Genomic DNA, 18,269 nt, shown 5'->3' with positions numbered 1-18,269 from the left:
AATCAAAGTGGTTTCCTCCTTATTGTTCTCTACCAATTATCACTGTTACTATCTGCTTTTAAGAAATTAACAACTACCAAAGACCATTCTCTACTAAGCAATAGATGAAATGGCTCTAAGGATTTGCAGGATGCCCTACTGTTCAATATTGTTCCCTTTGCCCGTTTGTTTCATTTTCTGTATTTTGTATACATTTATTTCTCTTTTTTCCTGGATTTATTATACACAACTATAATTGGAGATTTTTGTAAAATCACAGATATTGTGATAATGCTACTTATTATAATTAGGTCTTTAAAATATGTTCCCTTATATTATTTATTTCCAGTAGGGGAATTCTTCCGGAATAAGGTATCCCATGATTTTCTGTTTTTACATAACCCTCCGACTAATCACATAGTGGGTCCTTTTCTTTTAGTGTTTAATTTTCTCTTCAAAATTACTTATAACTTTCAGAGCCACAGAAAACACTTTCAGTTAAGTTTGTCTTTACTAGCATCTTCTGCGACATATTACCGGTCTCTTTATCTCTGCTCCAATCTTGACTTTTGAACCCCTCCCTACTTAGGTATTCCTTTTTCTATCACATAGCTTAATCTTGAGTTCTCTTTTCTGTATTCCTGGAAGGGATTCCCATCCAACCTAACCTTGTTGGCTCATATGAGACTGCACGAAAAGATAGTTAGGTATATGTATAAATAAATAAACATTTAAAGTGTAATGATCATACATAAAATGAGCTCACATATGCCCTGCCACAAAACACCTGAAGAGAATTAACAATAGGATATATTTTGTAGAAGATACAATGTTTCACCAAACCACCCTTTTTCCCCAGACATACAGAAACATTACATTTCCTAGCCCCCCGTTATTTAAGTGTGATCTTATTATCCATCTCCTGAAGACCGAGACTTAAAAGATTCTGCTCATTCTTCTGCGCTTGTGGTTGGAAGCATAAAATTCCCACATAGTGGAGTAACATGATGGGAAGAACTGGAGCCCTGAAACCCCTAGTAGAAGAGAATTATCTAGGAGTACTTCCTGGACTTCAAGAACCTGTGATGTGAATAAGAATTTTATTCTTTTGTTTCTGAGACTTCCTTGTTATATCAGCTACCATTAATTTCCACAACAATTATATTGTTCAATATTCATATACTATCAAACAAAAGATAGTGATGTGTCATTAACTAGATCATTATTGTTATTATTATCAACTTTTAATGATAGCAGTTATTATTCAACACTATAATTTAAGGGTGCCTAATTTATTTAAGAATGTTTTGTTTGGTGAGTAAAAGAACATAAAAAGTAGCAAAATTACAATCATTGAAATCTGTTCCTTGCCTTCACTCAGAAAAATCACAAGGAACAAAAAAAACTATATTTGAGTACTGATTTGAGACTAATTACCTTACTGGTCCTCTGACTCAGCATTTAAAATCAAAGATGTTTGAATTAGATATTCTATTAATCGCTGTTTTTGTATACTGAAAATCTTTTTAAATATTCCATTTGGTGGTATAATGGCATTTTAAAATGCTGGGTTTTAGGGCACCTGGGTGGCTCAGTTGTTCAGCATCTGCCTTCAGGTCAGGTCACGATCCCAGAGTCCTAGGATCAAGTCCTGTATTGGGCTCCCTGCTAGCAGAGAGCCTGCTTCTCCATCTCTCACTCCCCCTTGCTTGTGTTTCCTCTCTTGCTGTGTCTCTCTCTATCCAATAAATAAATAAAATCTAAAAAATAATAATAATAAAATAAAAATAAAATTCTGCCTTCTAATATTATTATCAATATAATGACATTAACATTTTGAAAGGTACAACTTATATAAATTGTAAAGTTTCTAAAACATACTAGAAAAAATAAAGAAGTAATTCCTCAATTTAATATATATTTGTTAAAATGTATTTGTTTAGGAATTTAGCCTCAATGTCGTATCTTAGTTGCCAAATATCTCCAAACACACTTTTGTTCTTATCTGTTTGTATATTTCTCTAAAATACATACAAATTTACAGTTGATTAATCACTGATATATTAATGACATAGTGTATTGTTCTATATGCTGCTTTTGCTTACCTGAATTATTCCACTTTAAGAGAGAATTAGTTTAAAAAGTCACTTTGCCTGAAGAAATACAATTTGTAGGGCAGTGGGAGTTCAAGATTGACACTACTAAAAGAGCAGCAAGCAAAACATTAAAGAATACTTCTTGTCAAATGTTCCTTGAAAATAAACTCTATAGGATACACGGGAATGTAGTTAAACAAAGAGATGTTAAGGGTAATTTAGCAGATTCTTTGAAGGAATAAGAAGTAGGCACCATACTTGCTTTGTCAATTGTGTGGAAGAACATTTAACTTGAGCCCCTGCTGAAAATAAAACTATTTAATTACATTTGAGATGAGGAGAAAAAAAGTTCTTCCACTGAAGTTGCAGATTTACTGTTTTACTTAGAAGACTAAAATTGAGGACTGCAGCAGGAGAAACAGGCAAAATATTTCTAAAACATAACAAACAACTGAGATATATATTTATATATGCATATATAATTAGATAATTTGTAAAAACAATAAATAGTATAAAAACAGGAAAAAGGAAAATATACTATGGAAAATATTTCTGAATTAAAAATAATAATATATGACCAATTTTAACTCATACTCAATATCTGCTAAATTTTGATAGCATTAAACTTTTTATTTTTTTTTAATTTTTTTTAAATTTTTTTTTTAAAAGATTTTATTTGTCAGAGACAGAGGGAGAGAGAGCGAGTGAGCACAGGCAGACAGAGAGGCAGGCAGAAGAGGGAGAAGCAGGCTCCCTGTCGAGCAAGGAGCCCGATGTGGGACTCAATCCCAGGACCCTGGGATCATGACCTGAGCCGAAGGCAGCTGTTTAACCAACTGAGCCACCCAGGCATCCGCATTAAACTTTTTAAAGCATCTTTCTACGTTCCAACCTTATGATATAATATTTGATTATAACATAAAATTCAGATTTCTTGGCCTTTAGGATTCTCACAGGTCCAAAACTGTAGCAGTTATAATCTTATATTCATCATTATATTGCAGGACTTCTGTGCTATAGCTATGTCCGTGTAGTTACTATGATCAAACAGAGCTTGAATTTTACCACCTATACATTTTGGCTCAAGCTTTTAAATTTCCGTGAATATCCATGCACTTAATGCTTATACATATTTAGCATGAAGCACACTTACTCCTCAACTGCTTTAATTTGTTCCTGGAAACCTTGATGCCAAATAAAAAGTTGTTAATCAAAAAATGGTTTATATTTTTTCATTAAATTTAATATAGACATATAGAAAACTACATCTATTAAATAATGTAAAGAACAATTTGAAAGTAAATATATCTAGTTTTTTTTTTTATTTCCCTAAACTTAATATAATAAAACCTTGTACTTGTCAAATAGGAAGAGGGAAGTTGGTAGTGGTTGGTGATTGATGGAAGATGGACCATAAGTGACATATTTATTGCAGGATGTATTCTTCTTTAGGCATTATATCCTTCACTAATTTTATAATTTGTGGTGGCTCATGGTTTTCTTGTACTCAAGTTGGAATAAAAAATAGAAAAGCCCAAGGTCTGTTCCGTAAGACACTCCAGTATTTAGTTGTGAGGAAGATGAGAGAATATCAATCTAAGAAGTTATGAATGAATCACAAGTAAGATAGGAGTAAAACCAGGAGAGCAGAACAGATGCATACATTTATATCTAAAGAAGATCAGGTACTGGATTTTCTAGAACAGATGCATACATTTATATCTAAAGAAGACCAGGTACTGGATTTTCTGGGTGAGGCTGGTTTTGTTTCCACATGGCTTATTTTACAGAGATTGAAAGAAAAAGAAGAGGGATACGAGAAATTTTAAATATTTTTTTAGAAAAATTATGGGAAAATCTTGTCTCCTTAAAAATGTAATGTCAAGGGGCGCCTGGGTGGCTCAGTGGGTTAAGCCACTGCCTTCGGCTCAGGTCATGATCTCAGGGTCCTGGGATCGAGCCCCAAATCAGGCTCTCTGCTCAGCAGGGAGCCTGCTTCCTCCTTTCTCTCTGCCTGCCTCTCTGCCTACTTGTGATCTTTCGCTGTCAAATAAATAAATAAAATCTTAAAAAAAAAATGTAATGTCAAATGAATACTTTTTACAGTGTATATTTTAGTGTGTGTTTGATTACTTAAAAATGAATTGTCAATTTTTCATTTTGAGTTATTGATTTCTTATTTTATTCCAGTATAGTTAGAAACATATTTGATATGGCTTTAACCTTCTTAGATGTGTTAAAACTTGTTTTGTGACATAACATAGGATCTATCCTGGCTGATGTTCTGTGTATGCTTGAGAAAAATGTGTATTTTACTGCTTTGGGTGGAGCATCTTATATGTGACTGAAAATCCTCATGCAAAAGAAAGAAGTTTAACTTTACACCATACACAAAATTTAAGTCAAATGGGGCACCCGGTTGGCTCAGTCTATTAAGTGACTGCCTTCTGCTCAGGTCAAGATCCCAGGGTCCTGGAATCAAGTCTGGATTTGGGCTCCTTGCTCAGAGAGGAGTCTACTTGAACCTCTCCTTCTACCTCTCCCCCTTTGCTCATACTTTTCTCACTCTTTCTCTCTCTCAAATAAATAGATAAAATACAAAATAATAATAATAATAATATCTGAAACTGTAAAACTCCTTAGAAGACAACCTAAGGGGGGTGCCTCGGTGGTTCAGTCGGTTAAAGCCTCTGCCTTTGGCTCAGGTCATGATCCCAGGGTCCTGGGATCAAGCCCCGCATTGGTCTCTCTGCTCAGAAGGGAGACTGCCTCCCCCTCTCTCTCTTCCTGCTACTCTGTCTACCTGTGATCTCTGTCTGTCAAATAAGTAAATAAAATCTTTAGGGAAAAAAAAAAAAAAGACAACCTAAGGGAAAAGCTTCATGACATTGGTCTAAGAATTTATTTCTTTGCTATAATATCAAAAGCACAAACAACATAAGCAAAATTAAGGAATTGGAACTACATCAAACTATAACTGTTCTTCACAGCAAAGGATACAGAATGAAAAGCAAATTACTGAATGAGAGAGATTTTCAAATCACGTGTCTGATAAGGGTTTAATATCCGAAATATATAAAGAACTAAAACATAATAGCAAAAAATGAATACCCTAATTAAAAAGTAGTCAAAGGACATGTGTAGACATTTTCCCCAGAGACCTAGAGGTGTCCAACAAGTATATAAAAAGATGTTCAATATCACCAATAATCAAAGAAATACAAACCAAAACTACAGTGATATATCATCTCACACCTCTTAGGATGGCAATCATCAAAACAAAACAAAACAAAACAGATATTGGCAAGGATGTGGGAAAATGGTCACACTTCTATACTGTTCATGGAAATGCAAAATGGTTCAATTGCTGTGGAAAATGGTATGGAGAGTTTCTTAACAATTAAAAAAAGAATATGTGCTTTGGTGAGTGCTGTGAAATGTGTAAACCTGGTGATTCATAGACCTGTACGCCTGGGGATAAAAATATATGTTTATAAAAAAATAAAAAATTAAAAAAAAAAAAGAATTACTTTATGATCCAGCAATCCCATTTCTAGGTATATATCCAAAAGAATTGAAATCTAGATTTCAAAGAGAGATGTCAACACTCATGTTAATTTATTATTTACAATAGCCAAGTTATGGAAACAACCTTAGGGTCCAGTTCAACGGATAAGAAAAATGTGATATATACAGACAATGAAATTTTACTCAGTCTTAAAAAAGAAGAAAATTCTGTTATCTGCAAAAACATAGATGACCTTGAGGACAATACACTGTGAAATAAGCGAGTTACAGAAGGACAAATATTGCATTTCATAGGGGCTAGGAGAAAGGGAAATGGGAAGTTGCTAATCCATGGTTATAAAGTTTCAATTATACAAGATGTATAAGTCCTAGAGGTCTGCTATACAACATAATGCCCATAGTTACAACTATACAGTGCACTTAAAAAGCTGTTGACAACGTAGATCTCATGTTAAGTGAGCTCTGACCACCTTTTTTTTAAAAGATATTATTTATTTATTTGACAGAGATCACAAGTACACAGAGAGGCAGGCAGAGAGAGGTGGAGGGGAAGCAGGGTCCCTGCTGAGCAAAGACCCTGATGTGGGGCTTGATCCCAGGATGCTGGGATCATGACCCAAGCTGAAGGCAGAGGCTTAACCCACTGAACCACCCAGGGGCCCCTGACCACGTTTTTTAAAAACTAGGGTTTTTTTTTTTTTTTTCAAAAGGGAAGTGACTTTTATTCCACTTATGCAATGTTATATTAAAAAAACTATAAAAATTAGTGGAATTAAACTAAACAAACCACATTTTGCAATGCTTCCATGTGTTGTAGATCAGAAATTCAGAAAAAAAAAAAAACCACAAAAAAACAAAAACAGAAGAATGACTCTAAAATTGGGAACCTGAGAAAATGTAAATGACTGAGAGTGACTCAGACAACTTGGGGCTTGAAACTTTTGTCACATATCTGACATCTGGACTGGGAGGAAGCAGGCACTGGACTCCCATTTTCCATGTGACTTGGGCTTCCTCACAGCATGACAGTCTCAGGTTAGTCAGATTTCTTACATTAAGGCTCAGAACTCTTTAGGGTTACAGGAAGCCATGTGTTTTTTTTTTTTATGACCTAGACTCAGGAGTTAAACAGCATTATTTCTGCCTTTTTTCCATTGGTTGATCCAGTCACAAGACTGCCCAGATTCAAAAAGGTAGTGTATAAACCTCACCTCTCTATGGGGGTCATTAAAATGGAAAGTTTTCAACAGACTATTTCTTATGTAACACATCTCCGAATTGGTTTAGAAAGTACCATCATTTGGAAAATAAAGCAGGGCGTATGTGCATATGTGCATATTAAGATAACATCTAATATACAGCATTTTAAGGTAATAAATATTTTTACATTGCAACACTCATTTGCTTCTTTTGAATTCACATTCACATGCACTCACATGCATCTTTTTAACATTTATTTATTGAACCTAGATCAGGCTCTACATTGAGTGCTAACAACACATGTAAGCATGACATGTGCATTCTCTGCCCTAATTGAACTTATAGGTAAAATGAAAACAAACTGATAGGAAATAACAATAAAGGATAGAGTAGTTAAGTCCCAAAATTCAAGAATGCAGCCAAAAACTGGGTCCCAGTGTTCCTAAGAAAATCACTGAGGAAATATAGCATAGTATCTAGGCTACACATTTGATGACTAGGCTAGAAAACAACAAATACGATAGTGTGATATATACTCAGAGATCAGAAGCATATCATGTCCCTCAGATGAGGCCCATGAGTCTATACCTGCTGCAGTGCTCATACATTACAATCATACATTAATGCCAGTTCTTTAAAAAAAAAAAAGTGGATTATTCCCGTATTTGACCCTTTTCCATCATTTCCATGGCTGATACTCTGGTTCAAGGTCCTGTCTTTTCTCACATAATTTGCACTAGCTTGCCAGCCTGTCTCTCTGCTTTTGCCCTTGTCTCCTATAGTTTATTATCAGCAGAGCAGACAGAGTGATCCTGTTAAACCAAAAAGTGGGAGCATGCCTTCCCTTCTCTTCAGAATTTCTCAATAGGCTCCCATGTTATTTGAAGTAAAATAGAAATTATTAATTGTAATTTATCTGGTCCTATCTTATCTGGTTCCCCATGACTCATCCATACTACTCACCCCTGATTATCTTTCTTCCCAGCAATATTTGAGTTGACTAATACTTGAGAACGCCACACGTGTTCTCACCTCATGTTCTTTTACCACTGGAGTATTGTCTACCTGGAATGCTGATCTTTTAGATATCCACATGGTCATTCCCCTCACTTTATTCACATTTTTATCTGAAAGTTCACATTTTCCTTGGGTTTTTCTGACAATCTTAAATCTCCACCCTCCTTTTTTACATTTTCCTTTCTTGGTTTATGTTATTTCCTGTCACTTATTGTCCTTTAACATGCTAGATATTTCAACTATTTATCATTTTCTTTCTCTGTCTTCCCCACTAGGTGTCAGTTCCATAATTGTAGACATTTGTCCTATTGTACCTCCAGCTCCCAAAACATTTCCTCCACATCTGTTGATTAAATAAATTAGTATTGAAACATGACAAATCAGGAATGGGGGTGGAATAGGCTTGAAACTTCAGAAAACTAAGATGCTTTAGGTTAGCCTTTCAGAGAGGTTTATGACAACACAGATAGAAACAAGACTGGGTTCCTTGCTATTTCCAGCTGTATTCTTACATTCCTTTGGGGGACCAGCAGGCGTTCCTTTTTCTGACTTAATTGAGGTAAATTTCCATATGCTTATGATACCAAGTCATCTATCTGGGTATTTTAGAGTCACAGAGTAGGACTGGCCAGGAGTTAGATGTAAGCCAATTCAGAGCCTTCTAATGGCATCCAGTTGCACAGGTTCTCCTGTCAATTATACTCTCTTATACTGTCTATTCCCACACTTCCACAGATACACATCCCAATATTATATATAACCCCAAATCCTGGACTCTATAACTTGGGGTTCTGGGAATGTTTCATATGTAGGACACAGCACATCTGATTGAGCAAGATTTGAGAGTTTGGCAAAATGGCGAAATTGTTAAACAAGATAAATACATAGAAGATCACATCTATAAGATTTGGTGATTGAATTGCATTTAGGGGAGGAAGAAGGTGTAATACTGGTTTCTTAGGTCTCTACGTTGAGCAAGTGGAAGTATGAATAATGAAGGTGCTTTTCAAGAAACAAACATGATTGGTTAGATTAGGGGAGGTATTGAATTTAGCTTTGACAGTATCTAGTGGATTTTCTGATAGCCATTCATGTCAGAAAATATGAACCAAGGATATCATATCGATCCACGTTGTCCTTCAAGTAACAACATTAGAAACAACTTTTTTAATGTTCGTGAATACCATACACGTATGTTCTTTCTGAGGAATATACTACAGCAAGGATCAAAAAAATTCTTCTGTGAGGGTCAGATAATAAATAATGTAGGCTTTGTGGACCCTCTAATGTTTCTTGTTCCTCTGTCTGGTCTTTCTCCTCTTCTTCCTCCTCCACCTCTTCCACTTCCATTTCTCTTCTTACTCTTAGTGCTCCTCTTCTTCTCCCCTTTTCTTCTTCTGATTATTTATTTTTATCGTCCTTTAGAAATGTAAAAAATGTGTTTAACTTGTGGGTTAAGCTAACTGTAACAACAATGAGTTTGTAGTTTGCTAAGCCCTCTCTCTGCTGCTGGAGAATGGGCTTCATACAATTAAGAGACAACTGGGAAATTTTTGGGAAAAAAGTCAGATGAAAATTTTATTTACTTAATTTCAAAATTAAGACTAAAACAGGGATGGAGTTTTAAGAAGAGAAATAGTTTTGTAAATATTTCCTGTTATGATGAATTAGAAATCTAAATTAAATGTATGGGAAAAGGAATAAAAATTGAAAAGTAAAATGAAATCACTGTTATTATTGAGTATAGATAATAGATGGAATTCAAGTAAAATATACTGACCAACGTAGTAGAAGATTATGTTTAAAAAAGGAAGAAGAGAAATAAGTAAAAATAGAATTATTGATAAGGTAAACACTACATCAATAGTAAGAACTACACTAATACTAAAATTTAATATTTCTTTTTTTTAAACATTTTATTTATTTATTTGAGAGAGAGAGAGAGAGAACACAAATGGGGTGAGGAGGAGGGTCAGAGGGAGACTGAGAAGCAGATTCCCCACTGAGAAGGAAGCCTGCTCCAAGGGGCTCCATCCCAGGACCCTGAGATCATGACCTGAGCAGAAGGCAGAGTAGCCACCCAATACCCCTAAAATTTAATATTTCTACTAAAAAACAGAAATCATATAATATAAACAGATGTGGAACATTTAATAGGTAATACTATCTTGAAAATAATTAAGATTTAAAATTAGTAACACTTCACAATGATTTTGTATTTTTTAGTTGAATGACTTATTTGATAAAATAGACAAAACACACAAACTCTTTTTTTTTCCATGCTCTTCTCTTTTAAACATTTCTTTTGATACTCTTACAGTTATTCCCACAGTTCTCTTAATATAATGACTTGAATTAAGGTGTTTAAATGTATTTGGGACTGTATAAGTAAGGAATCAGTAAGTAAGGAAAGTCACTTATAAGTAAGTAAGGAAATTTTTGTACAAACTAGAATATTATTGAACTTAAATTAAAATACAACATTTTAAAAATGTAACTTCAAAACAGCCATGAATCTTGACTCATCTCTATCCAAGCATTGCAGATCACATAACATCTCAGTAAGATCTCCATTTTATAGATATTTAAAGATGAATAGATGAGAATAAAGAGAAAATTAACTTATTCCTGGGGATGTTTGATGACTATGAAAGATACTTTTTGCTGTTAGCAACTATTAAAGTTTATTAAAACCTCCTCAAAGATAATTCTACTGCTCATTAATTTATGTATGTTCCCCAAAGGACCCTTGTATTTTAGTAATAAAATGTTTTTCAAAAGGTTCACCCAAACAGTCACATACTTAGAAGAAATCCATCATCACCTCCAAAAACTAATGAACTACGGAGCTTCCACAGCTATATAAATTTCACAAGTTTTCATGTCCATTGAATAAAATTCTATTTGATAATATATAAAATATTAGCAGTTGCAGAAAATGTTGACCAGTGTATCATGATAATGGAGGAGGTCATCAGGAACACATGATCCCCCGTTGACCCCAGAGTTAGACCTCAGCAGTGGGAGGCTCCTCATCCCCTCCCTGTCTTTAGAATGTAGGCTCTGCCCACCTTCTCATAGATGCAGCCCTTTTCAAGGACACAGACTTTAGAGAATAATGTTATTGAGACCCTCTGGATGATGGTGACAGTATCAGTTAAGGCCATTATATAAAATTTAAGATTCTGGTATGTGGGTACAGAGATCTACTCATCTTGTGGCCACCAAGACAAGCCTTCTGTGTACATTCCCTTGTTATTAAACCTGTACCTACCAATCAGGAGTGGTCTGCCTCTTCAGACTTTCCTTGCCCTCTGTATGGAAGCCAGACTCAGATTTCATCAGGGGAGGCTCCCAAGGTTGGAAGCCCACATGTAGCTGTAAATAGACTGCCTAAGCAAATGAATTCTTTCAGAATACAGACTGTTTAACATAGATATATCATAATGTTAAAACAAGAACTTAAAAATAAATTAAGCCAAACTTATTTGAAGAGATTCACTTGAAGAAAAAGGTCAATGTAAGTTGAGATGGTTTGCATATGACTGAGATAGGTGCTAAGCATGGTAGGCACTTACTCTTTTGGCTATCTTTAGAATGAATAGCAATATTTTAAGATATGCCATTGGACAAATTCATAGGGTCATAGGGATTAATGATTCTTTAGTCTTAAGCCTCCTTTTTTTTTTTTTTTTTAAATTTTCCAGTAGAAAAATCAGGTACTAGTGAAATAAAACCTGTTCAATGTACAACTAATTTGAGCCAGGGTCATGTGTATTAATAGCATGTTATTTCTGTATAACAATGTGGTGTTTACAGGACACCTCCATGTTATTAAACTCAAGACTCCCAACAATTTCATTCCATGTCTAGGGATAACCATTGCTGAAAAACTTCTTACAGTCAAAGATTCTATGCCTTACAGAGGTCTAATAACTTGGGATAAATCTCCTCATACATATAAATGTATCAGAACTTGGATCCAGGTTTTCAAGTGCCAAGTTATACACTTTAAGAAGCATTCTGGTGTCTTGAAATACAACACACATTGAATGTGTTATTAGACAAATGCAGGTTCTTGTCCAAAAAGGACCATGACAGAAATAAGGACTGTATTAATCATGACACAGGAGTTATAAGGAGTAATCTCTTCCTCAGATTACCACAAATAACTCCAGGAATTACTGTGGTAATTAAACAATAACAAGCATTTTAAATAAATGGTCCTATTTTAACTTCCTTTTTCCACTATGCAGATTGTCTATCTGTGGTCTCCTGCCTTGCAAGTGGTCTTTTTTCATACTAGGTTTTTGCCTAGAGAGTGATAAGTAGGATTTGAGAATTAATGACTTAGTAAGAAAATGTAATTAAGCATATTGCAAGACGTCATAGCTTTTCAGAGGTGTCTTTGACTTTTATCATGGAAGAATAGATTTCTTGTGTAGTAAGGAAGACTTCAAAAATTCTTTGTAAGGGTGTTGCTTCATCCAATAGGTGCCAGCAAAGAAGACTGCGATTGCACAAGATAGATTTTATGTGACTGAGAACTCCAGGGTTTAAAGAGTCATGCATTCTCTTTGTTTAAATTCTGATGCAAGAAGGCAATGCCTTTCTGTGCTAATCACAGAAGATTCCAGCTCCTGACTACAGTGGAAGAAATACCACCTGTTCTATAAAGGAGAACCTCACCAAATTCCTAATTGTTCACATGAAGGAAAGATGTCAATATGAAATAAGAAAGATTTTAAATCTTTCTTATTTAGTAAACAGCATGTCTGAGTACGGGATATTTAATACATGAAAATATTAAATGTTTGGATATGAAATAACATTAATATAATCAAGATGCAAGTGAAACACATGTAAATTATATGTATAGTATATACTTATCCTCTTAATGTATAATGAGATTTATACATTTAGACATATTTTCCCAATGAGAAAAAATGCCTTAAAATAGTGCAAGTAGTCAAAAAAGTATATTTTATTTCCATGATAGGATACTATATCATCATTAGTACATAATACATATGTATGTATAAACATATGTGAGAAATGTGCACAATTATTGGGAAGAAACACAAAAAATGTCCAAAAAATCATTTCTGGATGTTGATTTATGGATTTTTCCCTTATTCTTGTAATTTGAATTTAAGGTTGAAAGAAGAGTTAAAATGTAAAAGCTTGTGTAACTTTGAAACATTTATAATAAGCACGTGTTACTCTTCAGGCAGAAAAATACAAATTATTTGAATACATAAAAAATAAAACATATGACACAGCTAAAATATACAGTTTTCCTAAACTAAATGCTAAATATTACCTTTGTTTTGTGCAATACAATTTAAAAAAAAAGGAAGAAATAATTATCTCTGACACTGTCTTGTGGCATTATGCAGAATATTTTGATTTTGCAAAACATAGAGTGTTACATATTTTAAAACATGGCTAGCTTTGAGGGATAGTAATTATAAATTACAAGCTAGTAATTAGGGAGATTTCTTAAGCATCGTTATTTTATCTAAGTCCATTAGATAATAATTGATGGTTAAAAAAGAAACTTCAAAAAAAAAACAATATAATCAAACAACCTCAAAATCATAGTTTAGGAATTTTAAGAATAAGGAGGCAACAAAATCTATAGAAATCAAATGCAAAACAGGTAAACTAACTTAACTAAAATGTTCTAATCCTCACAGTTACTCTTTTTCCTTCTTCAGAGTCTCCTAATTATCAAAAGATGAAGCACTGAAAGCGGGGACAGAGTCCTAACCTGACCATACAGGTTAGAGCAAGTCAAGACTGGAGTTGAGCAAATGACATGATTGGATCTTTGGTCTATGAATTGTAACTATGTTGCTTCCATCATGTTTACAAGAATGGAATGTAAAACCAAGGTGATCCATATACAAATCCATATATTAAAAATGAATTATCCTGGATTATGCATTTTATTTCAAAATGGATTTAGTGCTATGTATTATAACGTTGTGATACACATGTCAAAAAATAACCCTTTCACTTCTGCCCCTTATAATTCTGAAATTTATTTTGTCTGTCTGTCTATCTATCATCATCTATCTGTCTTGTACTTTGAAAACAAATGGCCTAACTGACCTTTTTGTCAAATAATACGCTGGGTTTTTTCAATCAAAGTAAGATAAGGAAACTTAAAGTCATTAGGTGCCAGCAAAGAAGACTGCGATTGCACAAGATAGATTTTATGTGACTGAGAACTCCAGGGTTTAAAGAGTCATGCTTTTGTGTGTTGCATGTTTAAAGGTTTAGCGCCACATATATCAGGCTGAAAATACACAAGTAGTGTTTGTGCTTTATACTCTGCCTTTGTTTCTACCATTACGATCACTAATACCTTATATTTTATATCTAAATAAAAATAAACAAAGATCAGAAAGTTTAAGTCACATTCTAAGTACACAGAAACCATAAATATGGATTCAGGTTTAGCTTGTTTATTTTTTTAACCACAGGTTTAGTTTGTGCACATGCATGCATGTGTGCCCACAAAGACACACATTCTCACACACACACACACACACACACACACACAAAGCCATTATTGCTAGTTGTTGACTACCAGCATGTCCATATTTATTCTCTCCAACTCTGTTCCTCTTCTGTATAATGAAGGGATTGAAATCGTTTATTAGTGATTTCTTTCAATCAATTTGAAACTGAATTTTAAATTTCAATGAGGAAAGAACCATGAATGGATGAGCAATTGCCGCTATTTAAGCATAAAATATGTCTTTAATTTAGATTCTCTTCTTTTACAGAATGAACAATTTGCAACTAGTAACAACAGCATGACAAATATTTTTATTTTATTAATGCATGGTTATGGTGCACATGCCTTAAAGAAGAGCTTAGGTATCTGATATTTATAATAATGGATTTTTTAATAATACAAATCTTCCATATTTGTTCATAAGAGCCTAAAGACTTCCTTAAGGGAACATTTTAATAGTGATTTCAAAAAAGGATATAGATTGCATATGTTTCTAATATTTAATATGATTTAGCTTCCAAGTACAGTTTGGCTTACATTATAAATAAGTAGTAAAAAAAAAGTAGCTATTAGCTAATCCCATCAAATCTAGTCAAAAGATGATCAAAATGGCAACTAGTTCTGTTCCTAATTACAACTCACCAATTAATATTTTCCCTCACTAGATTGCTGATTGCTTCCTGTGTTTATTCCATTGTGTGGTGAAAAGAACTGCCAATCTGGAATTCACCCTTAGACAGGAAACCAGAATTCAGTTCAGAATTGCTGACTAGTCTTGTCTCATCATAATTTTTCCTAAAGTTCTATATATACTCCTATTGTACTGCCATTTAACCTCTTTTACCCTCAGATTATTCAAAACTAAATATGAAGTACATGATTTGGGATTCTGTTAAAAATACTTCAGTAAGCATTTCCAAAATTAGCATAATTATTCTCAAGAACGAAGATCAGTAGCTAACTTTCTTCAGAGTTTTTAGCATTCACACTTCCATCATATCTGAAAGGAAGTATAAGGTAAAAGAGCAAAAGAAAGATCAAGAGAAAAAGATTTGTAATAATCGCATAGTATTTCTTTTTTAGTTTTTTGAATATGGTGTACTTAGGTATGGATATTATCTAGCTAGCTATCTGTTTGTCTATTTTTTGGCATTTCGCCTGTGTTCGTTATTGTCTCAACTCCCTGGGTCTGTCATCTGTCAAGAATCTGGGTATTATCATATGGTTTGACTTATTTGTGGAGCATAACAAATAGCTTGGAGGACAAGGGGAGTTAGAGAGGAGAAAGGAGTTGGGGGAAATTGGAAGGGGAGGTGAATCATGAGAGACTATGGACTCTGAAAAACAATCTGAGGGGTTTGAAGTGGCGGGGGGTTAGGAGGGTAGGATGTTGGGGTACCAGGTGGTGGGTATTAGAGAGGGCATGGATTGCATGGAGCACTGGGTGTGGTGCAAAAATAATGAATACTGTTATGCTGAAAATAAAAAATAAATTAAAAAAAAAGAATCTGGGTACAGTTTCAGCCGTTGCCTCTACAAATATTTCTTAAGTCCCCTTCTCTCTTTTTTCTCCTTCTGAGACTCAGATTATAGTTAAGTGAGGTAGATTGATATTGCACCACTATTTCAGGATGATCTCTTTTATTTACTTACGGTTTCTTCTCTGTTTTTCAGTCTGGGCAATTTGTATTGACCTATCATTTCATGTTCGCTGAGTCTCAGCTGTGTCATCTACTGACAAGACCTTCAATAGTTTTCTATTCAAGAAAAATAGTCTTCTCTCTGTTGCTGAGCTTTTCTATCCTATCATTTCCTTTAGACTCTTTATTATTCTTTCCATAACTCTCCTGTAATCACTTAATTAATTTTGCATGTGGTTTACCTTTTTTATGAAAACCTCTAACATACAAATAATAGCTCTTTGAAATTTCCTATCTGATAATTCCAACATCTGTTTCAAATCCAAGTTAGTTTTGATGATTTATTTGTCTTTTAGGAATGTGTCCTTTACTGGTTCTTCTTGTATGAATATTTGTTTGTTTGTTTGTTTTTTAATAGAAAGTCAAGCATCTTGTATAGAACCTTAGAGATTGTGTTAAGTATATTTTATGCCTTGAAACACACATGTTGTTCTTTTAGGGAAGGTTTAACTTGCAGGAGTTGAGTTAACCTAATTAATAGTTGGATTGGCTTTGAGATATGATACTGCTACAGGTGTCTTCAGCATATTTTAAGCTTAAGTTCTTGCAGTGATTCCTTTGTTTAAGGTAAAGTTTGATTAAACAGTTTTTTTTTGTTTGTTTGTTTTTGTTTTTCCCATTGCCTACTTTATTCTCAGTTTTAGATCTTCCATTTGGAGTAAGACATGAAGGGATTTAGCTCCAGCATGTCACATTACTAGTAGACTTTTAGTACCATGATAAGAGTGGACATTCTCTTACTCTAATTAAAATCTGAGTTTTAAGTATGTACCGTGTTCTTGGATCTTGACTGCGGTCTTCCTAATTTTCCTGTCCCTCTCTTGACTGAAATTCTAAGCCTTTGACTTTTTGGCTTCTTCCTAAGTAGAGGGTTTTGATTTATTTTTCTGTTTCTTTCCCTAGCTGTAGTGGGTGTTCAGGATCATCCTAAAAGCAGGCCAACAGTCTCTGTTGTCATTCTGCCCACAGACTGAGGGTTGTCTTCCAAAGGGAAGGAGGTCCTGGGCAAGTTTTGTACCCATCCTACTGTAGCCACTCTTTTTCCCCTGGACCTGCGCCATGACAGAGAAGTCCTTAAAACTCATTGAACTTATCTGTGAGTGGCCAGTGAGTTTCGAGAAAGAAAAATCTGGATGAAGGTGGAGATGTCCCTATATCTGAAAAACCCAGAGGCTTTATCTTCTATTGCCAATGAATATTTGACCTCTGCAGATTCACCACCTACTGTAGCTAAATCCAGCCCTGTCTTGACAAGGAAGGTGCAGAAGCAAAACAAGTTTAAAACAAGAGTTTAATTCTCCCTGTTGCAAAGAAGGAAAAAGGTCCCATTCCTTTTTAACAACTTAGAAGTTCTTTATCTCTTTGAAATGTATGTAAATCTTTTTAAAAGCAAAATAAGCCTCTTGCCAGCTTTAAGACCCAGAAACGTCTTTATCAAGGACTTGAGAACAATCTTTTTGTAATGTTATCATCAAGGAAGATATCACTCCTATCTCCCAGTTCTGTAGGAGTGTTGGAACCTCAGAGGGTGCCTCATCTAAGGTTCAAAACCACTTCCTGTCATAAAGACAGGAGTTTATCTTTCCTTTGGATAGGACAGATAGTCACCCCAACTACCAGAAAATTTAGGATGAACTATGTATGACAGATAGTGCTTCATGTTCTCTTATTTGAGGACAGGTCAGTTATTGTTTCTCTTGAGGACATTCATGTAATGGGTTCTACTTGTCTGCTTGGCTTTATAAAACAGAGAGATATCTCTCTGTTTTTGAAATATCTTAGTGCATTGCCTGTTATGCACATCATATTCTGGTTTAAAGTCTATGCAATGAAAAAATTGTTTCCTGTCTTTCTACATTTGTGAAGAAGTTTTCAGGGTTTGGAGAAGATTTTACTTTTAATTGTTATTTCCCCCAAAACTCAGGGCTCATGTCTAGTCATTCCTTACAGGCAAATGCTTTTCAGAGGCTTTTGGCCAGTTGTACTATGACCTCAGTATCCAGATGGGAACAAGAAACATCATGAAATTACTGTTTGTCTGACTTTTTTTGTGATATTGGGAGCATTTTTCTTTATAATCCATACCTGAGGCACACCCCCAGTAGAAATAAGAAGTACCCCTTTGGCTTTTTGATTCAATTAGTTAAGGAAAAAAAGAAGGAAAGCGGCTTGTTTTTTTAGTTTTAAAAAATAGAGTCTCATTCAGTTGGCCCTAGTAAA

Source organism: Mustela erminea, chromosome 4 (genome assembly GCF_009829155.1).
Source record: "Mustela erminea isolate mMusErm1 chromosome 4, mMusErm1.Pri, whole genome shotgun sequence".
Lineage (NCBI taxonomy): Eukaryota > Metazoa > Chordata > Mammalia > Carnivora > Mustelidae > Mustela > Mustela erminea.
Note: the sequence above shows the minus strand (reverse complement) of the source record.